The sequence below is a fragment of the Hylobates moloch genome, unplaced genomic scaffold, assembly GCF_009828535.3.
Source record: "Hylobates moloch isolate HMO894 unplaced genomic scaffold, HMol_V3 SCAFFOLD_3, whole genome shotgun sequence".
NCBI lineage: Eukaryota > Metazoa > Chordata > Mammalia > Primates > Hylobatidae > Hylobates > Hylobates moloch.
The window spans coordinates 143,054,867-143,082,800 of NW_026652278.1; the positions used below are offsets into that span (position 1 = coordinate 143,054,867).

At 42.1% G+C, this 27,934-nt stretch overlaps 1 long non-coding RNA gene across 1 annotated transcript; it reads left to right on the forward strand.

The window, feature by feature from the left end:
• The first annotated feature begins 15,861 nt into the window (after positions 1-15,861).
• LOC131382978 (uncharacterized) lies at positions 15,862-27,365 on the forward strand. The gene is made up of 3 exons (XR_009212618.1): positions 15,862-15,899; positions 21,033-21,094; positions 26,568-27,365. It is a non-coding gene; the product is annotated as an uncharacterized LOC131382978 (long non-coding RNA).
• Positions 27,366-27,934: the final 569 nt, after the last annotated feature.

Below are 27,934 nucleotides of genomic sequence, written 5' to 3' on the forward strand. Positions count from 1 at the left end.
ACCATGTACATTATAGATATAGATACAGATAAAGATATAGATACAGATTATCTATATCTATAGAAAACTTGTGTATTTGTTCCAACAAATTCCTGGCAGTTATCATCAAAGTGTCTTGATGTAGGGGTGCCTTGTTCTTATTCATACAAAGGTGCCATATGGGCTTGCAGTGACTGTGTTACTCCTTCTGGTGAAGAAGGCAGATGGCTCAGTGGCAGAGAAACCTTGAAGTGGGGGATAGCAGTAGACAGGAAGTCTGTATAGAGAGATGAAAGAGCACCTGGGTCTGAGGCCTGCTTCACCACCTGCTGATGCTGCATAAATTCCTCAACTTCTGAGCCTTGGTTCTTACGTACATCATGTTAGTAATACCAATATCACAGGGTTTTTGTTGTTTGGATGAAAAATATGTGTGTGTGTGTGTGTGTGTGTGCGTGTGTGTGTAGCCTGGCCTATTTTATGCATTTGATGAATGATAGTTATTATTATTATAAACCAGAAGAGTCCAAGTTGAAACCAGGGTGCTTGGCAACCTGCCACAGCAGTTCTTAGCCCCCAGATAGGAAAATGACTTACAGGTGATGAAATTGGTCAAGAAATCTAATGTAACATCAAGGTGATCTATGATCAATACCCAGAACATTCAATGCTGACATTAAAGGTTTTAATGGAGCATTTATTGTTTGCTATAATGAAATTATATTGAGTTGCTAGAAGAAAGTGAATAGAACACAGCAGGATGTCAGACAAATATCTACTGATTAATTCTTTGACTAGTTGCTTACTTTGTGATGAGCACTGGACTAGGAGGTAGGGAAGTACAATTGAACATGTTAGTGCAGGTTAGGCTGAGGCCACAAATAGACCATACAGGCAATGCCTCAATACCGTAGAAGGCTGTATTTCTCATGTAGCTATTCTGAGAGGGGGCTCAGGTTGGAGGATCAACTTTTCTCCCAGGTTCCTTCTGTCTGTGGCTTCTTCATCCCCAAAGGCCTCACCAATATCTGCAGCTAGCCAAAGCAAGGGGAAAGAATATGAAAGAGCAAGTGTGGAGAGTTTTTATGAGCCAGAGCAGGAAGTGGCCCACATTACCTCATCTCCATTGCAGAGAACCTCACTGCAAGAAAGGCTAGGAAATATAATTTAGCTTTGTGCCCAAGGAAGGAGAGAACAAACATTGTTGGGTGGCTAGTGATGACCTCAACGGAAGGACAATTCCGGGTGATGGGACCATGTCATAAGATGACTGAGAATTGCTGGACATGGAAAAAGATCCTCTGAACAAACTATGATTGGAAATTGGGAAAGAGGAGAAGGTGGTGCTATATTCTGAATAAAGTCACTGGGAAGACTATTGATATGGTGTGGCAGTGTCCCCACCCAAATCTCATCTTGAATTTTAGCTCCTGTAAGTCCCATGTGTCATGGGAGGGACCTGGTGGGAGGTAATTGAATCATGGGGGTGGGTCTTTCCCATACTGTTCTCGTGATAGTGAGCAAGTCTCACGAGATCTGATGGTTTTACAAAGGGGAGTTCCCCTACACATGCTGTCTTGCCTGCCACCATGTAAGACGTGACTTTGCTCCTCATTCACCTTCTGTCATGAATGTGAGGCCTCCCCAGCCATGTAGAACTGTGAGTCAATTAAACCTCTTTTCTTTATAAATTATCCAGTCTTAGGTATGTCTTTATTAGCAGCATGAGAACAGACTAATACAACTATGAAGTGAAGAAGCAAAGGATGGCAGCTCCTCAAAGGGAATTGGCAGCCACAAGCAGACTGCCCTGTCTATCTGTGTACTGGGTGAAAAAATGCTGTTGGCCACCCAGGGAGAGTGCCACCATCAGTGGTGCTGTTTTCTGGTACTCAGGATACCTTCCTGAGCCACCTCAGACAGGTCCAAACTAAAGTCAAGTCACCTGATCCAGGTCCTGCTGAATATGCTTCAACTGTGTTCTCTACTGGGGGGACTGGTGACTCACTGATATTGACAAGGAGTTCTACAGGGGAAATGGATGTGATAAAGGATAGGTATATAGGTGCTCAAGGCCTCTTGATGACACATCTCTTAAACACCCATGGAAAACTGTTGGATCATCTATACCTGCACTCTTATCCTTACAATTTATTATCTGCAGATCTGTGAAGGGCAGGATTCTAAGATGGATCCCAAGATTCCTGCTCCCTGGTGTATACACCCTGTGTAGTCTCCTCCCCTTGAGAGTGTGTGGGGCCCATTAATCTGATAGGATAGTGACTCCCTTGATTAGTTTCTGTTAAATGGCAAAGGTGCTGGGATAGTCACTCCCATTACCTTACATTAAGTAAGACTCCGTCATAGCTGACTGGAGAGTCTCCTGCCAGGTTTGAAGAAATAATTTACTGTGTTGTGAGAAGGTCATGTGACCAGGACTCAAGGACAGCCTCTGGGAGCTGAGATGATCCTAGTGGATAGCCAGAAAGAAAACTTGCAACTCAAGTTCTAAGACAAAACAGCAACTGCAAGGAACTGAATTCCTCCAGCAAGCAAGTGAGCTTGGAAGAGAAATCAAAGCCTTACATGAAGTTGCAGCCCCTGCCTTGATTTTAGAGCAGAGAACCCAGTTAATTCATGCCTGAACTCCTGACTCATGGACACTTTGATATAATAAATTAGTGTTCTTTTAAGTTGCTAAGTGTCTTAGTCTGTTTCCTGTTGCTGTAACTAAATACCCAAGACTAGATAATTTATTTTTGAAAAGAGGTTTATTTAGCAGTTTTGGAGGCAAGGAAGTTCAAGATCAGGCAGCTGAATCTGGCAAGGGCCACATGCTGTGTCATAACATGGTAAACGGCATCACATGAGGTGGGGGCGGCACACTGAGAGCCAACCTGGCTTTTATAACAGAACCACTCTCATGGTAACCCATTAATCCATTAACTCATTAATCCACCCATGAAGGCAAAGCGGCATGACCCAAACACCTTTTAAAGGCCCTACCTTTTACATTAGGGATTATATTTCGATGGAGGTTTTGGTGGGAACAAACATTCAAACCGTGGAGCTAACTTTGAGGTAATTTTTTACACAGCCATAGCAAATGAATACGGGCTGCTTGGGTAAGCTACTTAAGTTTTCTAAGACTCTCATCTTTTATTTTTTATTAATCTTTAAAAATGGGCATTCCTTCTACATTTTTTGTTAATTTCTAAAAATGGGCATTCCTTATAGATGTATTGAGATAATGCATCTAAAAGTATTTTATAAATTATCAAGTTGTTAACACTGATAAAAAGGGTTTATTAATAATAGGCAGTAACATGATAAGTTGACATTGACAGGAAAACAAGGAAGTAAGCATTGTTTTTAAAAAGTGTATCTAATTAGTGTTTATTTTTAGAAATTGTTCTGGTCTTCCCTGCTATTTAATATTCTATTTTTTTTCCTCCTTAGCAGAGTTAGCCAGGCCCTCTGTCTTGTACGAGATTGAGTGTGATTCTAGGGATGCAAATCAGGATGTCTCTGGGAAGAATTGCATTGTGTAGGTTATTTCTATTTAAGAAGTAGCTGCAAGAAGATTCCAAACATATTTTGCCTCCAGTCACCTCAAGTTTCTAATCTTCCTGCTGGAGCTGCCTTTGCAGTGAAAATAAGAACTGGCCTAATGATGTGAAGACAAAACCAACAGAAATTACTGATGGCATTGGGACATGTTAGCAGAATGGCCTTTTTATTTGTAAAATCCTCCAAAGCTATGTCTATTTGACTGGATGTAAATATAGGCATGAAGTAGTTAGGAGAATTTGTTGGGGGAGGGATATGAAGAAAATATCCTCACTGGGCAGTCAACAGTGTTTTTAAAAAATATCAAAAAAATTAAAATCCCCATCATTGCTGTTGAAGAATTTGCCATCTTTATTAAGAATTAAAAATGTCTCAAAAACCTTGGAAAATATTTACAGAAATACTGACCAATGATTGGGAAGTGTATGCAAGCTAAATCTACATGCCCTGAGATTTTTTTGGCATTCAAATCACGTGTTTTTTTTTTTTTTTTAGACAGAATTTTGTTCATTTTGCCCAGGCTGGAGAGCAGTGGCACAATCTTGGCTCACTGCAACCTCCGCCTCCCGGGTTCAAGCAATTCTCCTGTCTCGGCCTCCTGAGTAGCTGGGATTACAGGCGTGCACCACTACACCCAGCTAATTTTGTATTTTTAGTAGAAAAGAGGTTTTACCATGTTGGCCAGGCTGGTCTGAAACTCCTGACCTCAGGTGATCCACCGACGTTGGCCTCCCAAAGTGCTGGGATTACAGGCAAGAGCCACTGCACCTGGCCTCAAATCACTTTAGCACATACTAAACACCTAATAGAATGACTAAACTTTAAAAGACTGACCATACCAAGAGATGGGGAGGATATGCAGGAACTGCAACACTCACACACTGCCAGTAGGAATGTAAAATAAGATGACCATTTTGGAAAAACAGTTTGGCGGTTTCTTAAAAAGCTAAACACATGCCTATTATATGATCTAGCCATTCTACTCCTAAGTATTTACCCAAGTGAAATGAATAGATATGTTCACACAAAAATTTGTACACCAATGTTCAAAGTAGCTTTATTTGTAGTAACCAAAAGCTAAAAGCAACCCAAATGTCCCTTAACAGGCGAATAGATAAACAAACTATAGTATACCCATACACTGGAATACTATTCAGGGATAAAATGGAATGAGCAATTGCTACACATGACAACATGCATGAATCTCAATTATGTTGAGTGGAAAAAGCTGGTTAAAAAAAGAGTATCTACAATGTAATTTTATTTATATAAAATTCTAGAAAATGCAAAGTAATCTATGGTAACAGAAAGTAGCTTGATCATTGCCTAGGGATCAGGGAGTGAACATAGGGGTAGGAGGAACAGGTTACAAAGGGACAAAAGGAAATGTCAGGCATGATGGATGTGTTCATTGTATTCACTGTGGTGATGATTACACAGGAGTATCTACATGTCAAAACATCAAGGCATACTTTAAATATGTGCCATTTATTTTATGTCAATTATACCCAATAAATATGTTAAGAAAAAATTATTTTCACACATATAATTGAAGTTTATTCTCATAATAAAATTCTGAAGTGGTTAGGAAAGATATGATTTTCATCTTTCAGGTAGGAGAACTATGTTTGCAATGGAAAAAATAACATAAATTGCAAAGGATTTAAGTTAGGACTAGAACCTTGTCTATTCCAGGAATATGTTTGCTATCTGGAGCTGCCTCTGTGGTCTCTAACAGTTAAAAAGGATCACCTCTACTTGAGTCCATGTCTCTTGGGGTATTGGTTTCTCCATGGCAGCAGTTCTCAAAGTGTGATCTGTAAGCCTCCTGGGGATTCCCAAGACCTTTCAGAGAGTCTGTTGAGGTCAAAACTGTTTTCATAATAATGCTAAGATGATATTGCCTTATTCATGTGTTGACACTTGCCCCAGTGGTGCAAATGCAATAGTAGGTAAGCCTACTGGCTCCTTAGCACCAATCAGGGTAGTGGCACCAAACCATATGAAATGATATGGTTGTATTCCCACCCAAATCTGTTTTTGAGTTGTAGTTCCCATAATCCCTGTGTGTTGTGGGAGGGAGTCAGTGGGAGGTAATTGAATCACAGGGGCTGTTACCCCCATGCTGTTCTTGTGATAGTGAGTGAGTTCTCATGAGATCTGATGGTTTTATGTGGGGCTTTTGCCCCTTTGTGCAGCACATCTCTCTCCTGCCACCATATGAATAAGGACATGTTTGCTTCCCCTTCCACCATGATTGTAAGTTTCCTGAGGCCTCCCCTGCCATGCAGAGCTGTGTGTCAATTAAACCTCTTTCCTCTGTAAATTACCCAGTCTAGGGTATTTCTTCACAGCAGCATGAACATTAACTAATACAATAAATTTGTATCTTGGAGAGTGGGGCACTGCTGTAAAGATACCTGAAAATGTGGAAGCAACTTGGGAAGTGGGTAACATGCAGAAGCTGGAACAGTTTGGAGGGCTCAGAAGAAGACAGGAAGATGTGGGAAAGTTTGGAACCTCCTAGAGACTTGTTGAATGGCTTTGACCAAAATGTGGATAGTGATATGGACAATGAAGTTCAGGCTGAGGTGGTCTCAGATGGAGATGTCAAAGTTTTTGGGAACTAGAGTAAAGTTCTCTCTTGTTATGCAAAGGGACGGGCAGCATTTTGCCCCTGTCCTAGAGATTTGTGGAATTTTGAACTTGAGAGAGATGAATTAGGTTATCTGGAGGAAAAAATTTCTAAGTGGCAAAAGCATTCAAGAGGAAGCAGAGCATAAAAGTTTAGAAACTTTGCAGCCTGATGATGTGATAGAAAAGAAAACCCCATTTTCTGGGGAGAAATTCAAGCCAGCTGCAGAAATTTGCATGAGTAATGAGCTGAATGTTAATCACCAAGACAATGTGAAAATGTCTCCAGGACATGTCAGAGATCTTCATAGCAGCCTCTCCTATCACAGGCCTGGAGGCCTAGGAGGAAAAAATGGTTTTGTGGGTCGGGCCCAGGGCCTTCCTGCTGTGTACAGCCTAGGGGCTTGGTGTCCTACATCCCAGGCACTCCAGCCATGGCTAAAAGGGGCTAAGATACGGTGTTAGCAGTGGCTTCAGAGGGTGCAAGCCCCATGCCTTGGCAGCTTCCACATGGTGTTGAGCCTGTGGGTGCATATAAATCAAGAAATGAGGCTTCAGAACCTCCACCTAGATTTCAGAGGATATATGGAAATGCCTGGATATCCAGGAAGAAGTTTGATGCAGGGGTGGGGCCCTCATGGAGACCCTCTGGTAGGGCAGTGCAGAAGGGAAATGTGGAGTTGGAACTCCCACACAGAGTCATCACTGGGGCATTGCCTAGTGGAGCTGTGAGAAGAGGGCCACCATCCTCCAGACTCCAGAATAGTAGATCCACCAACCGCTTGTATAGTGCACCTGGAAAAACCGCAGACACTCAACACCAGCTTATGAAAGCAGCCAGGGCAGGGGGGCAAGGGGGCGGCTGTACCCTGCAAAGCCACAGGGGCAGAGCTGCCCAAGGCTGTGGGAGCCTACCTCTTGCATCAGTGTGACCTGGATATGAGACATGGAGTCAAAGGAAACTATTTCAGAGCTTTAAGGTTTAATTACTGCCTTGTTGGATTTTGGAATTGCATGGGGCCTGTAGCCCCTTTGTTTTGGCCAATTTCTTCCATATGGAATGGGTGTATTTACCCAATGCCTGTACCCCCATTGTATCTAGGAAGTAACTAACTTGGTTTTGATTTTATAGGCTCATAGGTGGAAGGGACTTGCCTTGTCTCAGAGGAGACTTTGAACTTGAACTTTTGGGTTAATGCTGGAATGAGTTAAGATTTTGGGGAACTGTTGGGAAGGCATGATTGGTTTTGAAATGTGTGGACATGAGATTTGGGATGGACCAGGGATGGAATGATATGGTTTGGCTGTGTCCCCACCCAAATCTCATCTTGAATTGTAGTTCCCATAAGTCCCACTTTTTGTGGGAGGGACCTGGTGGGAGGTAATTGAATCATGGGGGCAGTTACCCCCATGCTGTTCTGGTGATAGTGAGTGTGTTCTCATGAGATCTGATAGATTTATATAGGGTTTTTCCCCCTTTGCTTGGAACTTCTCTCTCTAGCCACCATGTGAAGAAGTACATGTTTGCTTTCCCTTCCACCATGATTATAAGTTTCCTGAGGCCTCCTCAGCCATGCAGAACTGTGAGTCAATTAAACCTCTTTCCTTTGTAAATTTCCCAGTTTCAGGTATTTCTTCATATCAGTGTGAAAACAAACTAATACATCATACTAGTTGCCATTATATTCCTCACTGCCAGGAACTCATAGCAAAATAAATGATTATAAAAAACACTATGATACCAAAGATATTTCCATTTAAGAACACAATTGAAGAAGCAATAAGAATTATTGATTCTATTAATTCTCAACTCTTGAGAATCTCTTTTTTATATTCTGGGTGACAAAATGAAAAATGTGTTATGTTGCATACCCAATTATGATAATTGTCTCAAGGAAAATCCTTGTGTGATTGTTTGAGTTACAAGCTGAACTAACCACTTTTTCCCCATGAATCACTACTTTTATTTGAAAGAATTGCTGACTAATTTTGACTATTTAGACTTCAGTATTTGGCAGAAATCTTCTCAAAAATGAACTGGGTGAGCCTGTTACTTCAAGGGGAACAACTAACAGTGTTGCCAATGATAACACACAAGTTTTCAAGCAAAAGTTAGAATTTTGGGAAATATGTTGACAGTTTCCCAATACTTAAAGACTTTTCTAATAAACTTATGGTAATATTAGTGAGTATAATTTAAAATTTTATATAATTAAATGTATCAATACATGGAAGACCTGCATAACCTAGTGAGCCAATATTTTCCAAATGACCAGTATTGTAAGATGATATTATAAACTCATGCACAAATCAAAGAGCCTTTCAAAGTAGACTAGTGGATTTTACTATGACAGAATATGAAAAGCTGATGAATATGCTTTTAGATTCCACACTGCAACTAATCTTTAAGATATTGTCACTTATTGAGTTTTGGTGTAGTATCAAAGAAGAATATACACAACTGTACTGAAAAGGTTATTAAAATATGATCTTCCTTTTCCAATTATGTGTCTGTATGTGAGGCTGAATTTTCTCTATGCATTTCAACCAAAAAATATATATACACCCACGATATATATGAGAATCCAGATGTCTTCTGTTAACCTGGACATTAAAGAGATTTGCAAAAATGTGATGTAAGGCCACTCTTACTATTTTTTGTTGTTTTGGAAAATATAATGATTTTTCATTAAAATATTTTATTTAACCTATAACAAATTTATTCTTGCTATTTTAAAGTGAATTAATAAACACACAATGATTAAATCTCTCAGCTTTAATTTTGAACAAAGTAGACATTGATAAATATAAGCCACATAAACAAAACCTCTCTGAGGTCTGTGATAGGCTGAATAATGATCTCCTAAAATCGTCTATATCTTAATCTCCAGGATCTGCAAATGTGACTTGATATGGAAAAGGGACTTTACAGATGTGATTAAGTTAAGGATCTCAGGATGGGGAGAGTATCTTGGATGATCTGGATGGGGTTGATGTAATCACAGGGGCTCTTGTGCCTCTAAGAGGGGCCAGGAGATGAGAGTAACTGGTAGGAGAAGTGATGCCAGAAGCAGAGGTTGTGGTGATGTGAGGAAGGGATCGTGAGCCAAGGACTGCAGGTGGCCTCCAGGAGCTGAAAAAGACAAGGCACAGACTACCTTCAGAGCGTCCAGAAGGAACCAGGCCTGTTGACACATTTGCTTCAGCCCAGTGAGACTGGTTTTGATGTCCTACCTCAAGAATTGTAAGGCACTACATTTTCATTGCTTCATACCACTGAGTTTTTGGTAATTTGTTACAGCAGTAGCAAGAAAACTAATACAGGGTCCTTGATCGTTTTTAAGTGTAAAGGGGTTCTGAGACCAAAAAATCTGCAAGCCTTTCCTCCATGGTAACCAGAGTTGACAGTGGAAGCAGACTCTGGACAGAGTGGACTGGCCCCAGTATGTGCCCATGTTCCAGAGGGATCCAGTCTCCTCCGGAGTCCCATGGTGATCCCAGAGAACCTCAGAGCTCCTTCAGGACCCGGTATGTAGGAAGTGCTCTATAAATATGTATTAAATAAAGAATTAATAAATACATGGCCCTCCTACATTTCATTACTTAAACAGGCCACTTAAGACAATAATATAATTTACGGAGCTCCTACACAGTGCTACAACTGTTAGGTGAGGCCTTTATTCCATACAACACTGCATGTTAAGTCCAGAGTGGCCCAGGGGTTGCCTGAGTTACGGAATTGGCAGGTGGCAGCCCTGGTTCAAATCTAAGTCTGGTTCTCAAGCCTGTGTTCTCAACCCCATATTCTTGCCACCATGACCTCTATGGATTTGCATGAACTTGCCCAGTGTCAAATAGACACCAAGCTACAGTTGGTGCATATGTACTAAATCAGATTCATTTTAAGTATCCAGAAAATAAGGCTGAACCTAATCCTAACGACAGGCTAGGTGGGCCAGGGTAGATAGGACGGGTGAGTGGGTAATCACTATTTCCTCAGTGTCTGCTATGATGACCATCTGCTTTTATTTCACCAGGCATCACATCTTCTGCGTTGGCAAAACTCTCAGGTAATTTATCCAAAAAGTGATTTGTTTTCATGTGGATAAGTTTTTTCCTCTAAGATTTTAAGTGAAAGGAATAGATAAGTTATAGCATGGAAACAATGGTTCCCCTGCTTGTACCTCTGTGACAAGCATTATATCTAGCACAATTTACCAGAAATTGTCATTATTATCATTTGTCTGCTGGATGTGGTTTGGCACTCAGAATGGAGGGTTACCATGGTGCCTCTGATCTTTAGCAATTTTTCTTTTTGTTCTGTTTCACTTGGTAAATGTTTTCCTGCCTCATCCTTCACCTAAAACGAAACAGCAAAGGACTGACCAGTCCTAAGTGACCTTTAGCAGTTTCTCCATCGTTGGATGGCTAATAAGTTAATTAAGCTTCCTGTTAATTAACTTTAATAATTAGCTTTGATATGGTTCTACCAAATGGTTATTGCCTTGGCTACGGACTGCTAACTCAGCCTGTCAGTCAGAATGTGGGCCCACGTTGCCAAGGGGCAACCTGACCCTGTTGGGCAAGAAATAATAAGACTTTGCCAGATGCTTTTGTCTTTGGGAGAGCAGAGTTCCAGAAATGGAAGAACACTTTGTATCCAACCTCAATGTCCAAACTTCTGGCCTTCTTAAGGTATCTCTATTTTAATGAGGCATTGGCAGAGTGAGTCATCTTGTCTTAATTTAAATCCAATTCCAAAAGACAGATCTGAGTTTTTAAAAAATGTCGACAGATTTCAGAGGTTTTTTTTTCTTTTAAAGAAGGCTTTCCTCTTTTAGAAAGACTGACTCACACAGAAGCCATCAATGGTAAGTCATTGTCTATGCTAGGATTGCCTTTCAAGTAGAATATTTTCCGACCCCATGTTCACTTGCCTTGTCCATGTCTAGAGACTATAACTGCCCTGCAAGAGCACAGGCAGAACAAGCCAATGAATAATGAACGTGGGCTTGAAAGCAGCACGGAGCTCTCTTTGGCCACAACGCCCTGCTAATAACTTTTAGCACCGCTTGATGTCAGGCGGCACGTGGAGTGGAGACGATACTTGTCAGCTAATTTGGCTTTAATACTCAGAACATTCTGACTGCTCTGAGGTTTTTCTGTAGCCAAATTGTCTTGCCTGTTAAATTTGTAATGTATTTAGGGAATTTCATTTTACATGTTTAGAAAAATGGCCTTGGAGACCCGTGGTGCTTTGTCGGGAGACCTGTGGGCCTCCGAGAACCGACAGATGACACTGACACAGGGTGTCAGCGTTGGTGCAGGAGCCAGACGCCACTCCCTGGCTCCCTCGGAGAACTTGGGGAGGTTCTGTTCAGGGCTTCAAAAGAAAAAAAATAAAAATGCTGATATTTTTAGTTCCCACTCACTCTTTGACTATGAATAGGAATATGATTGAAATTTCCACCAGAATCTTCAAAGCTGACTTACCTTTAAAGCAAATGCCAAAGGTTTGAAAACTCATTCTAGATGGAATAACATTGGCATGGACACAGAAGGCCTTAAAAAAAGAACCAAAGAAAACAAAACCCCAGGGCTTTCAGCAGAGATGGGTTAAGGTCTTGCTCCCCCACCCCCATCCCCTCTCCCATCCCCACAACTGCAGGGCAAAGGACAGCAGTGCCTTCCAACCTTAAGGGTCTGTACTCTGTGATCATGGGGAGAACCAGCCTAAGTGTGGCTGGCACAAATGCCCTGGAGGCATGTCCCGCTCTAGGATAATTAGAGCACTTACTCAAAGAATGACTTACAGGACATGCTGGGTTGGATTCAAGTATTTTCTTGTCACCTTACAGCACCAGGGACTGGGGGGAGCAGGGATAGAGAAAAGAGAAGGAGGAGAGGGGAAAAGGGAGGGGAGAAACTCAGAGAATCAAAAATGAAACGGGACCCAGGAGCAACATATGCTAATGGAGATCTGACTAGGAAAAGAGGCTGCTTAAAGCCCTTTGGCTTTTAGATGTCCGTTGTCATTTCTAGGACAGCTGAGTGCCAACTGCGAGAAGCCTTGTAAACTTTCATGACCTCAGCCCCTTCCAAGGAAGGCACCCAGGAGCTCATTTCAGTTGCCTGTGAAGCCTGCCGGAAACTTCTGGCCAATGTCATTTTCAAAAAATATATATGTTTTCTGGCAATAAATAATAGCACCAACGCTGGACACATTAATTTTCTTTTTCAGGTCACAGACAGGAGAAATCACCATATTGCACAAATTAATTTAAGAATCTGGAACACATGAAAAGATTCCAAAAATCATCTACAGCCCATTGTATAATTTGCCATATGGTCTAGGGTTTTACACGCTCTTAGTATCCTCAATTCCCTTGCTCTCTTGTCCTTCCAGACCTATCCGACAAAATCCCAAACTTAGATCAGATCTGCTGTCAACATGACTTGTTCCTATATCCAGTCTGCAGAAAACGTCACCATCATGTGGCTGGGGGCCACTAGAAATCACAGCCTCTTCCTTCAGCTGAGCCCTCATTGGCGCTTTTCGTCCTCTTTCCTAAGCCTTGGTCCTCAGCTGCTCCCAGTCTCCTCCACGACTCCTGCAACCCCCACCAGGCTTCTCAGGACCCGCACTCCTCCTCAGTTCCTAGTTTCACCCTCTGCAAGTCAGAGCAGAGGCCAGGGAGACATCTGTAGTCAGCGCCCTTGTCTCCCTCAAGCTGGAGTCTGCATGATCCACCAAAATGCTGTCTCCTAAACAGCCCTCTCTCTGGCTCCCTTTACACTGTCTGTATAACCTTTGTCTGAATTCAGGTCCTTACAGGTGACTGCAATGGCCTCCAAATTGTTATCCCTTCTCCCTGACTCATCACTGCACTGGTCACCTCTTGAACCTTGCCTCACATCCTTTGGTCCTCTTTTTACATGAGCCATTGCTGTAAAATGCAGCATCCAACAGCACCTCCCCTCAGCTGCCCTAAGGCTTCTCTCACCCAGGGTGTTTGGTGCCTGCTGGGAAACTCTTCACTCAGGCACATCCACTGGACTGGGAAAAGTCAGGGATTTATTGCACCCTGACCAGTGAGGGGTGGAAACCATGAACCATGAATGCATGCTCCCCTTACACACTGGTGACCACCTCAAGCACATATCCCTCCTTTACTGGCCTCCCTTCCTTTCCTGTGTCTCCCTCCCCATACCCCTTCTCTATCCCTGCGATTCCTCCCCAAAGTAAAGTATCCACACCAGTCACCAGCACTTGTCTCAGCCTTAGCATCTCGTACAAATGAAATACGCATGCCTAAGTTCTTTCCCTCTATGGCTCATGTTCTGTAAGTAGAAACAGACTCATCGTCAGATAAATGTAAAACACCACGGTCCGGGAAGGCATTTAATATGCACAGGGCTCCTATGGAAGGCCTGGGGAGGGCACCGAACTCAGCCTCAATGGGTCTGGGAAGTGTCCTCTGCTGAGTCAGAAGCTGGACGTGGTGGTGGTGGTGGAAGTGTGACCCAAGGGGTGGTGAGAATGTGCAGTTAATTGTCATTGAATGAATAAATTTAATGTCCTTAGGCATCTGAATTTCTTAATAAAGAAAAAAAGCTCCAAGCTGCATGCTTTATTCCATGATATACTCTCTGGCTTGCCCATATTTTAGGCTAGTTAATTCCCACATGACAAGAATGTTACACACCTCACAGAGCTGGTTACTTAGTTCGTGTGTATTGGAGTATTTTATGGCAATTTTGCAAGAGTGAAGATGACTTTAAGGAGAATGAAAACCTGGTTATCTCGTGAATCACCTTAGCGTCAGGGCGTTCACTATCAAAGGAAAGCAAAGTGGTGGCCTGTCAAGATGAGTAAGAAAGCTTTCGCATTTTCTTGAGGCCTCCCTCCCTATGAGGGGTCAGTTTCTAGATGAATGAGATGCTAAGTATCACTGCCACATGGGTTCAGAATAGCAGCAGGCAGATATCAGGCACCCAGCATCTGGTCAACTGGAGTTACAGGATTTCCCCTGGCAACATGGCTCTACAACAGTCCGAGCTGGGACTAATGCCTCCCGCTCCCCTTCACCAGTATCTGTAATCCCCGCCAGAGATGAACTCAGTTCTTACTGGTAACCTTGTTCTGAGCCTCCTCTCATTTTTCTCTCTCGAGGTCTAACCAGAAGGTTTGACAAAAGATGAGAGTAATTTATGGATACATTAGACCTTGCCACCTTAGTTTTAGTTTCTATTCTGTCTCAAGTGGGGCTGACCTTTAAGATTGGCTAAGAACATAGTTTCCTTTCTTTCCTTTCAAAACCTTAGTCTTGTCTCTTATTCTCACTCCATTTGGAGTCATGTTCTCTCTCACACACACATATGCCTGTGTGCTATGGTTTAAATGTTTATGTCCCCCCAAAATTTGTATGTTAAAACCTAACCCCCAAAGTTATGATATGAAAAGATGGGACCTTTGGGAGGTGATTAGGTCATGAAGGCTCTGCCATCATGAATGGGGTTAGTGCCCTTATAAAAGAGGCCTGAGGGAGCTTGTTCATCCCTTCTACCATGTGACGGCTCAGCCAGAAGGCACCATCTATGAAGAATGGGTCCTCACCAGACAGTGAATCTGCTGGTGCCTTGATCTTGGACTTCCCAGACTCCAGAACTCTGAGCAATAATTCTCTGTTGTTTATAAGTTACTTAGTTTTAAGTATTTTGTTATAGCACCCTGAACAGACTAAGACACTATATTTAGAATGTCATAGATCCATGCAGTTTCAGCGTGCTGGCTGGCAGAATATCATTTGGGAAAAAAACATTTTCTTTTTCGTGCCTTTTTTTTTTTTTTTTTGGATGGAATGTCACTCTGTCACCCAGGCTGGAGTGCATGTGGTGGCACTATCTCAGCTCATTGCAACCTCTGCCTCCTGGGTTCAAGTGATCCTCCTGCCTCAGCCTGTCAAGTAGTTGGGATTACAGGTGCCCACCACCACATCCAGCTAGTCTTTTTGCATTTTTAGTAGAGATGGGGTTTCACCATGTTGGCCAGGCTGGTCTCGAATTCCTGACCTCAAGTGACCCACCCACCTCAGTCACCCAAAGTGCTGGGATTACAGGTGTAAGCCACCGTGCCCAACCTTCATGTTTTTTTCTATCGCGGTTTGCAGCTAGGTAAAGGCAACGTTGAATACTAGGTTGTGCCCTAGTTATACCTACTTAAAAAAAAAGAAAATAGTTTTATAATCTGAGTGGTGGTTTTAAAATAGGTCCATAAATTCTTTGATACTCCTTCCTTCAAAAGGTGGAGGCTAATTACCCTCCCTTTGAATGTGGTCTGTGCTTAGTGACTCACTTCTTATGGATAGAATGTGGTGGAAATGATGATGTGTTACCCTCTAGGCTAGGTCATAAAAGGAACTGCGGCTTTGTTCTTGCTCTCTCCCTTGGATCACTTGCTCGGAGGAAACCGGCTGCCATGTTGTGAGATGCTCAAGCAGCTGTATGGAGGAGCCCATGTGGAAAAAAACTGAGCCCCCCCACAACTGATATTCCCTTGCCAGGAGTGTGGCAAGCCTTCCTGGAAGCAGACTCTCCAGCACCAGTCAAGCTTTCAGATGCTGCAGCCATGGGCAATGACTTTGCTGCAATCTTATGAGAGACTAAGCCAGAACCACCCAGCTAAGTGGCTCCCACATTCATTACTCACAAAAACTGTGTGAGATAATCAATGTTTATTGTTTTAAGCTGCTAAGCTTTGGGGTAATTTTTTATATAGCAATAGATAATATAGTCTGCACTCAAATTATTTCCCGTGAGAACTAGAGGTGAAAGGTAAGGTATCTCTGTCATGTCAGAGTGGCTAAGGCTTTTAAAGCAATGACCAAGGACAGGAATTCTTAGTTTGAGAAGCTTGGCCCAGGGGCAGATAATAGAACTTGTTTGATTTTTGTTTACACTCCCTTCTCAAAGAATGTGCAGCAACCTACAACAAAAATATGTTCATGGAAGCCATGGTAAATAGGAAAGAGAAAACCAGGACCAGATAAAAGAAATGGTAATTGTTAAGCATAACGGTCAACATAATTGCAACAGTTGAACTTTAATCATGACTCCGAGTTTCCTAGTAGCCATGGTAAAAGGGAAAACTTAGCAAGTTCTATAGCTCTTATTACTGGAAAGGAAGCACAGCTTTTCCCAGCTTTAGATGTTTAAAAAAATTCTCTTGTGGACTTTAATATAGATGCTGATCTAGGTAAAAGACAAGGCTCTCAATCATACTTTTGGAGATATTGGGTTAACAAAATTCATTTAGCCGTTACTTGTGTTCTTTAGTAAAGGAGGTGGAGAATGACAGTGCTAAGCACTGTGATAGATTATAGAAAATAGAAGGAATTCCTCTGACCTAAGTGCTACCAGGCCTTTTGAAAGTGGCAAGTAAATGTATGTTAAAATATTTTTGATCTGAGCTTTTCTCTCTCTTTTTCTGTTGGTATATATATAGCACAAAAGCACTTCTTGGGCAGCAATTTAAAATAGCCCAGTTTATCTCTCTGCTTGTATTCCAGGTCTTGGTTTTGAGCTATAAATTCTTGCTGCTATCTTGGACTTTTCCTGAGAATCTGAATCCTTCAGCACATCCTATCACATTCCACCAATTCTTGACCTTCTGTTATCCTCACCAGCCCCCCTGGGCTTTGTTCAAAGTCCTGCAGGGAGGCTGCAGAGGTGATGGAATGCACAGGCTGTGGTAGCTCAGCTGCGGGGACTGGCTAGGCGCCTAACTGGTTGTGTGAGGCTTTCAGAGAATGCTGCTCCCGTGCTGGGCTTCAGAGAGAGGGCTTGCTGCAGCACAGTGGGGTGGCCTCCTGCTGGTGGCCCAGGCCACAGGGATATAGAAACATGTGTCTAGTCTAGAGCTGCTGGGCCTGGGTGACCTTGAGGCAAGGGAGGCACCTGGGGGCTAAAATATAAGGAGGTACTCATTCTCCTCTCGGTCCTATTGAGCTGTTTCCTATTATGGCTGAAAATATGAACTGAACCATGTGAAGATGCCTAGCACATGGCCGGGAATGTAGTACATTTCAATTAATGTTAGTTTCCTTCTTCCCTTTGACTTTCCTTCTTCTACTCTATCTTTTCTTCTTCTCCTCATCTTGCTTCCTTCCTCCTTTCCTTCCCTTTTCCCTCCATTCTGCAAGCATCTGAGAGGCAGGGCTGGTGTGTGTTGGGTTGTTTCTTTTGGGTCTCGGCCCTGCTGTCTCCCCTGCTGGATACTCCCTATGTCCTCTCTGTGTAATTAACTATAACCCATCTTCCCCATCTCCAGAGGCTCACGCCTTTGCTGACCCCCACTTACTTGGCCAACTTCCCCTACTTTCTGCTTCCATCACATGGTGTCTCTCTTTATAAATTCTTACCACATTGATTATTTTATATTACTTGATTGATTACTTGATTGAAATACATTTTACATTTATTTGTACGATTACTTCCCTGAGACTGTAACACGTTTCTGGTCACCTTTGTAGTCCCAGTACTGAGGACAGTGCCTGAGACATTGCAGGCATGGAATAATTATTGGTTCCATGAACCAATGAACGGATGAATGAAAAAGTCAAGTTCCATGATTTGTATCAGGCGTAAGCCAGTGAATAACAGTTTCTGTGTGATAAGGATGAATGTTTCTACCTAGTGGGGCACATGTAGCACTGAGGAAACCATGGGCATCTCAGGCTGCTGGATGCCAGATGCCTCGGACCCAGAGACGCCACCTCTGCACAGTAACACAGGAGAGACGGCAGGGCCAGATTGAGTGACCTCATAAATAAAGCAATGCCTTCCAGGTCTTTCTAAAATACTAGGTACCTGCATTAATTTGCTGGAGCTGCCATAACGGAATACCACAGATGGGGTGAAGCCACTATGTTGGCTTAAGCAGCAACAGAACTTTATTTTCTCCAATCCTGAAGGCAGAAATTCCAAGATCAAAGTGTCAGCAGGGTGGTTTCTCCTGAGGCTTCTCCTTGGCTTGCAGATGGCACCTTCTCCCTGTGCCTTCATGGGGTCTCCCTCTGTATCTGTCTGTGTCCAAATTCCCTCTTCTTGTAAGGACACCACGTAAACTATATTGGTTTAGGGTCCACATGAGCAACCTCATTTTAACTTATACCTCTTTAAAGACCCTGTCTCTCAATACAGTTGAGGTAACAGGGCTCAGGAGTTCAATAACAGATTTGTGGGGCGGCAGGGGTGAGACTCAGCCCATAGCATTACTGCTACAGCCAAACCGCCACTTCCTGGCTGAGTGGCTTCAGACAAGGTATTCACCTCTCTGTGCCTCCATTTCCTCACCTGGAGATGATAAAGCTACCACCTCACTGAGAGGTGTGAGAGTTAAAAGCCCTCATCCCCATGAAGCACTTGGGACAGTGGTATGTGGCAATGCTCAAGAAGTGTCAGCTATTATGGTGATTACTTAGCCCTATGGGAGTTATTTTGGGCATTGGAGTGTAAGAATTGGTCTCTGCCCTTAAGATGCTTACAGTCCTCTTACATAGAATATAAACAACAAGAGACATTTTCCATGACGGATGCTTTTTGGGCCACCGCTTTGGAAGGGAAAGCCAAGAGGTGGAAGGAATGATGATGGCAACCAAACTTAAGTCTCAGCTGTGCGTCTCCACCTCCCAGCACTGCCAGGTGCTAGCAGCATCAGGCTCTGTGGTCTCCAGCGGGGCACTGCCTGCAAGGCGGCTCAGTTCTCAGCATTCTCAGTCCTTGTAGTCACCACCCTCCACTTTCTTGAGCCACAGCTGCCAAGGGATGTTTACCTGTCTCTTCCAAAAGTGGTCAGAACCACTTTGCAGGTCTATCCTCCCCACCCTAGAACTCCTTTGGAGATGCCCGCATGGAACTCTCTGATCACCACCTGCTACTGCTGCTGCCTGGGGCCCCTCAGTGACCCTCTTTGTCCCTGCTATATCAGCAGGACATGTCTCTCTCTATCAGGACTAATGGGACCATTTCTCTCTACATTGGGGCTGGCCAGGAGCTGGATCATCTCTTCCCCCTCCTGATCATGTGTTGTGCCTGCAGAAGTAGCACATGGCCTCTGTGCATGCTAAGTTTCTATGGCTATAGAAAGAGAGGAACTCTTGAGGAGAAGGGATGTTGGGAGGAAGTGGGATGGTGTCATAGCCTTACTCAAACATCACCTTCTCATTAAGGTCATCCTGCCATCCTATCTCAAATAGATGATACCATCCTTGCACTGCCTATGCCTTTGGGATGCCATAGATTTTACTTTTATGCCCGTTTTCTCAATTAGAGTGTAAGGTCCACGAGGGCAGGGATTTTTATCAGCTTTGTTCATTGCTCTATATCCAGCTCCTAGATGAGTGCCCAGCACGTAATAGCACAAACACTGAGGGAATGGACGAATGAACTCTGGCCCCGTGAGCTCTTGACATCCAGGAACAGACTGAGGGTCAGGGACCTTCCTGCCCGTGTGCAGGCTCTTGTTGATTACATCAGCCAGTCAGACATGAGTGGACCACCCAGAGCCTTTTCAATCTAGTTCCATCAGTCATGAAGTTAGTGGGGCTCCCCTGGGGGATCGGCAATAGGTGGTCCAACCCAGCCGCGAAAGCAGTAGTTGCAATAGCTAATGTTTATGCTATTTATATTAGACTGTTTAGAATTACTATTAACTGATCTCAAAAAATAGTAGGTACTATTATTATTCCAAAACTGAAGCATGAAATGGTTATGTAAACACCCCCAAAACTGTATAACTAGTAAGTAGCAGGTCTAGAAATTGAACTCAAACTTGTCTGACTCCCAAGTTCTTGCTTTTACTGTGAGTTCTCATCTCTTTTTGGTTTTGTGAGTATTTTAAGCTGTGTCAGGGCCTGCTCACCAGATGGCTTTTTAATCTCTCTCTTGTTGCTACATTATTAATCTCTAAATTGTTTAGTGGAGAGGACTGGTACAGAAAGGAGGCGTCTACACGGGAGAGGCTTCCTGCAATTGCTGCTGACATTTCACATGGGCCTTGGTGGGTGGCTTAGGTTTGGGTAGAGCAAGAAGAGGCAGGCACACTGGAGCCGGGGAACAACACTGGAACCCATCTATATGGCAGCTGCCCTTCTGGAAATGGAGCAGACATACCCGTGTTACCAGCAACACAAAACTGTGAACTGGATTTAGTCAAATATTTAGCTGGTGGTTGCTTCCTGCTTCTGTCTGCTCAGAAAGGGATTAAAAACTCCTTGTAATCTTCCATTTTCTAAGAATTCATAATGCACTGAATTTTGGATACTCTTTTTGGAAAAAGGTTGATGCTTCAGGCAGAATTCTGCAAGCAGCAACGTCCTACAGCCTGGAAGCTTTCCCTGGGCATGTTCACTCCTTAGAATGCGTCATGCTAAGCCCGGGGACAGACAGCAGCCACATGTCCTTTGAATAGGCTGTGTGTAGGAGGCTGTAGAGGTTGATGTGGCTCCTCTGGAAGCTGAGAGCCAGGAACCTCTCTGGTCCTTGCATCCTTGCAGGATGGAGTAGACGGTGCTCTCAGATGAATAAAGTAGAGGGAGGCTGGAAATCTGAAAAGCTCATCTATTCTGCCAACCATAAAGCATTTTGAACTTGCTCCACCCTTCCTATTTTCCATCTGCCTCATTATTCAGCACAGTAATATTTGGGCACTTTGAAAAGAGTGATATTTTCACATAAAGCTATTCCAAGGAGAAGGAAAAATATCCTCATTTGGCATAAACCACTCATGCAAATTAGCCTAAATAAAAATAAGACTAAAGACAACTTAGAATATTATTGTACTTTTCCAGGCTCCTGCCAGTCACTGCTGTCAGCTGTAGCATCTCTCCACCCTGGATGACAGTACTGAGAAGTAAGGCTTACCATTTTGGAGAAGTTGTTGGTAAAGAACCCACTCAGAAAGAATGGGTATCAAACATCCTGCACTCAGGTTGTGTTGGAACCACGCCCTTGAAGGCAACACAATGTACCAGTGATTGGACTTCCTACAAGTACATTCCCCCTGCGTTTCCATGTTTGGCTTATCACAGACCAGTTCATCAAGGACTTGACAATCACTCTGTTTGTTTCCGGGAGACCATTTAAGTACTCTGTGTGTGTGTGTGTGTGTGTGTGTGTGTGTGTGTGTATTAAGGGCCAGTGCTATGCAAACTTCAAACTGTATGAAAATTTTTTTTTCTTCTGGAGGAGAAGAGACTATAATATCTCAAGGCTTCTGGCACAGGAAGTCTTTAGAGCAGGATAAACAAATCATTATTCTCATGCCACTGATGGCAGTGAAGCAGTTTCTCTACTTTCTCTCCATTTGCACTTCTTTCTTTTCTCTCCTTCTCGTTTCTTTACTTTTCTCCTATTCTTAGTCTCCTTCTGCCTTCTCTTCCTTCTTTTGTGGGTGTGCCTTATGTTTGCTCTGGGTTCCAGGGTCATCCAGACTTGAAGCGATATGTGGGTCCAGAATTGAGGACATGTTCTATGGCCACCCAAGACAAAGGATGTTAGTTTTTATTATTAATTTCCTCAACCCATGGTTGAAATGGCATCATTGGATACAGTCTCAAAGTCCCTCCCTCAGCCTAGTTGTATTTGTGAACTGTTCTGAAAGGAGAATCTCAGTCTGCTATATTTATTCCAAGGTTCTATTTCAATCAGATGTTAAGACAACTGGGACAACACCCTTACTGGACTAGTCACAAAGGAGACAAACATGCCAGAACAGCCATCCCACATCTCTAATTTCAAAGGTCATGAGAATGGTGGTTGTATACACCCTACTGCAGCTTTGATTTGTTGGGGTGGAATTTGCAATGCTATATGAAATAAATAATGCTGACTTTTGAATTTCCTTTTTTTAAAATCCTCTCTCTTTTTTAAATCTCTCTCTCTCTCTCTCTCTGTGTTTTCTATTGAGACCATGATGTTGCAATCTGTTTTTCATCTGAGAAATGTTTCACTGAGGAAACATGCCAAGAGATAAATGGGGAAGTGCTGAGGTGTCGTCCATCTATAAAGTTAGTTTTTCAGTTGAGTCAGGGAGGAGACTAAGATTTCTGAAGTGTTCTATGAACCCCATTCCTCCGGATGTTTGGTTTATAAGTGAAGCTTCCAAATCTCTGATTTCTTTACCTGAATGCCTTCAGGCCTCCTTCATTAATCATGTTCTTCCCATTCTTCCAAAGCAGCCTCCTTTTCTTATCTTTCCCCTTACCTCAAACTCTCAATATTCCCAGCAGATCAGATTCCAAATCTCAGCCACATGGTTGATTTGTATAGAAGTCCCCACTATTTTGCATGCTCTTTGATATAGTAATTCCACCTAGAGCTATTTGTTTATGTTGGCAAATGCAAATATTAGGCATAGAGGTGACCATTAGAGCATCTGTAATGAGATGAAAATCAGAACAATGAGATCGTTGTTGAATAAACGATGAACATTGACAAAATGGAATCGGATGCAGTCACTTCAAATGATGTAAAAGATTGACATGGAAAATATCTTCAATGTATTATTTAGAAGAGATTAAAAAGACATAAATAGTATTGTCCTATTTTATTAAAAACACGTACATATGGTTGTTTTAGAAAAGACTATTCATATACATCAAAATGGAAAAAACCGTTGTCTCTGAATAATAGGATTAGAGGAAATTTCTATCTTATTAATTTTTTGCTGATCTATTTTTTGATTTTTAACTTTTTTGTTTATGTATATCTTCATATATATAGTATAATTTAAATTTTATTTTCTCCTCTTATTAAAGTATAGTTTGTCCCTTCTTCAAGAAGTCAGAACTAAACTAGGGAGGGAAATAAAGAACTTGTAGAGAGTTCAAAATTAAGCCACAAATGGTGGTTTGTAGAGGGTTCAAAGGTTAGCCACAAAAATGGCTTGGGTATGATGGGAAGTAGAAATGGGATTGGGAAGAAGGGAAGAGAAGGATAAAAGACACAGACTAAAGAGGCCACGTCATTAGTTCTACCAGAGGTTTTAGAGGAGATTTGATCAATCTGTGCGTCTACAAAGGCTCTTTCCCACAGCAGGGGGCTCAGTCTTTCTACAGCAACCAAAAAATAGAAGTGACTTCAAAGTCTGGTATAGGGAATAGGAGGAGAAATTTTCTTTTAGAAACAGTGGAAGGGGAGACTTAAAGAGTTGTGAAAGCTGGGAGATTTCCATGTGCCTGCAATGATTTGTTACTTTGGAAACAGAATAGAATCAGTGTTAAAAGCCAGATTTCTGAAAGGACAAGAGGTGTAGACCACAGAAAATTACCAGAGGCCGCTGCCAGGAAATTACCCTAGCATTAAACAAAGTTAACCAGGGAAACCCACATAAGCTGAGTTATAAGCTTCTTTTTAGGTGTGAAAGTCAGCTTTCTCTGATCAGTCCACACCTGTGACAGAACCCTGGCCCAGACTGTCCTCAGAACACCAAAGGTGGCCAGGTCAATGGCCCTCATTTTGTTTATTCAAGATTATGAGAGGTTTGGAGGAGTTTGTCAAAGAGCCATCAAACTGGCGACATTACTAGGGAACTTGGATCATAGAGAGAGAAAGTTTAAAAGAGAATTGCAATTATTTCATCTACTATTGGGAAGAAGGAATACGATAACACAACCTAATTGTTTGACTCTCTTTCAAATAGGAAAAATATTAACTAAAAAATACAGTCCAGAGACAATTTAAGTTAAATTGTTTAGTGACATTGGAAAAACACCAGAAGAGAACTCAAATATGATAGTGTCAGAAAAAAAATTTTTTTTGGTGGAGAAGTAAAATCTCTACCCATTGGAACCTAACTAATTCCAATCCTAAATTAATCAGAGTTTACACTTAAGGAAAAATGTGGAATCTGTACCCCTAGCAGAGAATTCTTAACAGAATAAACCATCACTCTGATCTGGTGTGGCAATTCCCACATGTTTATTTATTTGTGTTTAAAAGCTATGAGTATCTTGAAAATCAGCCCTATTGCTCACACCTACAATTTAGAATGACAGCCCCAAGTGTTGGTAGATTCTAAGTCAACCAAAAAATATTCCTTCATGCTTAGTGTAATCCTCTTAGAATGGCAGGAACAACCGATGTTATAGTTTAGGAAGAATTTTCAAACATGGGGGTAGATGATCAAAGAGGTTTTCTGTGATTGTTTTTCTTTTTGGATAAAGCTTCCTTTGACAAGAAAAATAAACCAGAATATACTTCATTCATTAATTCATGTATGTAATCACTCCACAAGTGGTTACTGAACACATGGTATGTGCCAGGCACAGTATTGGTTGTGAAGGATGAGCAATAAAGTCCAGGTCCTGCCCTCAGGAAGTTTGCAGTCTAACCAAAGACATCTACCTATTGGGTGCTTTTATAAAATGTGCTACCAATATTTAAATGTGCTGAAAAGTCAAATAGAGCTGATTTCATCTATTTCTCCAAATTAATATTTTTATCCATTCTGCAATGTCTTTGCAGTATATATATTTTCTTTTTTTAAAGTTTTCTTCCTGGTATCTGGTATGCAGCTAAACAGTATCGGTTTCTTAATATGGATTAATTTCCCAGAGAGTTGTGTTGGCTACCCTTTGCCCCTCCAGGTCCGCTCTCTGCCCTTCTCCATCCAGCTCTGCCTGGGAGGCTGGTCTGTGTGGCCTCTGGCTTTGGGTTTGGTTCAGCCAGTGAGAGGGGTGGCGGGAGATGAATGGATGAGGCAATACTATGATTGGGGTGTTTATTTCCCCACTGTCTCCCATCCTTTATCTCTCTACAAAGACTTAAGTGGGAAACCCTCTCCAAACACTGCCCTTCATGTCTGAAGGTGGAATGGCTTCCTGCTATTGGGAGTAAGGGGCGCTGCACTATCCCTTTTGGTTTCCTAAATCCAATTTACATTTTTGTAAATAGTCCCTCTATTAAACCCTCCTCAAATTACCTAGCTTAAGGGTACCATCTATTTCATGCCTTCCTGATAGAGGGTAGGGAAAGCCTTCTTCATTAAAGGAAAAAACAAAATATCTATTCTAGACTATTTCTGGGACCAGCATTAATGGAATGCTTAGAGATAGCCTTAATTTAAATAACCCTTGTTCATAATTATTCTGTTTTGATATGTGAATCGGTAGCACTCTGTGAGACATAATCAGATCATAGATTTTAAAACCTTTCTTATTTCTTTCACCACCTAGGAAACCATAGACATGCTAACTCCATGTCGTTGCTAAATTCCCAACCTTAACGTAGTCCCTTGCCCCCGAGCTGGGAACAGTGGTCTTCCATATTCAAGTTCAACCTGATGTGAGTTCCCAGGATAGGTGCTGATCTCAGATATCAGGGACTCGGCATCAAGACTCACTGGTTTCTAGCCTGGCTGCAACCAGGTTTCCTCTCCTTACTCCCGTGTCTGTCTGTCCATTCTCTCTGGGACTCAAAAATCCTACTTTAATCAATACCCTGCTCAGGAATTCTGCTGCCCATGGGTGGCTGCCCCTAGCTGGGGTGCAGTGATGGGTCCTGGGTCTCTGCTAACCAACCACCTGTGCTAGCTGCTAGTGTGACTGGGATAGGGCCTGGTCTGCACTTCCCATCCTGCCTTTGTACGGCACCATACCCACACTGAGCATATGGAGATACAGCACTTCCAAAAATGCCAGCTCACTCGTTTATTGAGTGGCTATTCTGTTCCAGGAACTGTTCTGGGTTCTGAGGAGGTTGGTTTCATATTACACTTAAAAAGTAGGAATAAATGAATAAATTCTACTCTTGGAAGCAAAAGGAAGGAAGATAGCTTATCTACTTAGCCTTCGCTTTAATTCATCATGTGGGTTTCTTCCTTTTCCTTTGAATACACATCTATCACATCCCTTTTGTTTTCTTTTAAAGATAGTTTGCTTTCCCTTCATAGATAAGTAAAGCAATTATATATTTAAATGATTATATCAAAAAATCTGATTCTACTGCAATTCTAGAACTAGTGTTTACTTTCAAAGACCATAGGTCTAAAATCATCAAAACTCTACTTTCAAACGCTCATAATTTAGATTGTGAGATATATTCAGTATTTTGCCCACTTCTATATAATGAGGATATTTCTGTCTTTTTGCTAGCTACACAAACTGGCCCTGACTTGCTGATATATGTTTAACAAATTCTTTTGAATAAAATAGCCTGTACAACAGCTTTAGTGACAGGTTGCTGTCCACTTAACAGATTTTAAAGTTTTATTTACTAAAGCTGTTTGGAAAGTTTTTATGTACAGTTTCAGTGACAGTTCTTTTTGTTTCTTAATTTCACTACTCATGATTTGATGTGTATAACCATTTCTTTTCTTTTTAAAGGTGAGGACACATGGTGAGTAGAGGGCTTGCTGGCAATTGGTTCACAAGCTGAGGAGGGCACAAAGGCCAGATATTTCGTCTGAAGAGTTCACAGGCTATTAAAAACATTAACAAGGTTTTACTGCCTCGCCTAGGATGGAAATAATTGCTTTAAAGTGAACTGGCATTAAAGTGAACACGTCAAGACTACCTACTTGGAAGGTACAGGAGACAGAAACAGAAAACACGACTCCTGATTCATGTTCCATTACTTTAATCGCTAAACACCGCTCCATTTAAGCTAAAGAGATATAATGGTACATTTGACAGATGCCTTCACATCAAGATGAGATAGGGCCCTGAAAGTCGCATGTTGAATCTTTCTTACCTTCTACGAGGATGTCACTCAAAATCTCTTCTCAGTTCCTCTTCACTGGCTGATTACACAATACAGAGTCATTCCTAGTGCAGCCCAACCTCTCCCTAGGTGAACCTTGCTTTACACAAAACACCTGTGTGTAAATAACCTGGTAATCATTCAAGTTGTATTCTAAATGCACCACGGAGATCTCACTTTTTAAGGAACACTGAAATAAATGCTTTAGTGAAGCAGAATAGCCCTTTTGTAATGTAAACAATACAAGCCTAGATAAAGCTTCCAATTTACCTAAGTTTGCATATTGGGTTTCATTAAAGCAGCACATATCTGTAAAAGAAAATATTTTAAGCCTCAGCCCTTTGCCAATCATAATGGTTTTTAAAAATCTCATTACAACAAAACCCATTAGTTTGAATAATTAAATACCAAAAAATGCTTTCCGCCTGTATTGAAATTTCTGATTTTAATAGAAAAAACCAATAGAATGACTGTTTTTAAGCTTCTAGTTCAATCTTATTTTAAAATGACAAACAGTATAATGACTAACATCATGCAGAAAGTACACTGCAGAGTGGGAGAGTGACTAACAAAATATGGCCATGATCTACCTTTAGGACAATAGAGGACAAATAAAACGGAATAGAACCAGCTGGGCCCAGTGGCTCACACCTGTAATCCCAGCACTTTGGGAGGCTGAGGCGGGTGGATCACCTGAGGTCAGGAGTTCAAGACCAGCCTGGCTAACATGGGGCAACCCCGTTTCTACTAAAAATACAAAAAGTAACCAGGTGCGGTGGCACGTGCCTGTAATCCCAGCTACCTGGGAGGCTGAGGCAGGAGAACTGCTGGAAGCTGGGAGGTGGAAGCTTTAGTGAACCAAGATAGTGCATTGCACTCCAGTCTGGGTAACAGAGCGAGACTCCCTCACAAAAAAGAAAAAAAAAGGAATAGAACCAGGTCTGAGTGCTAAAACCTTGGAGACGGTACAGTAGCAGCTAAACAGGAAATG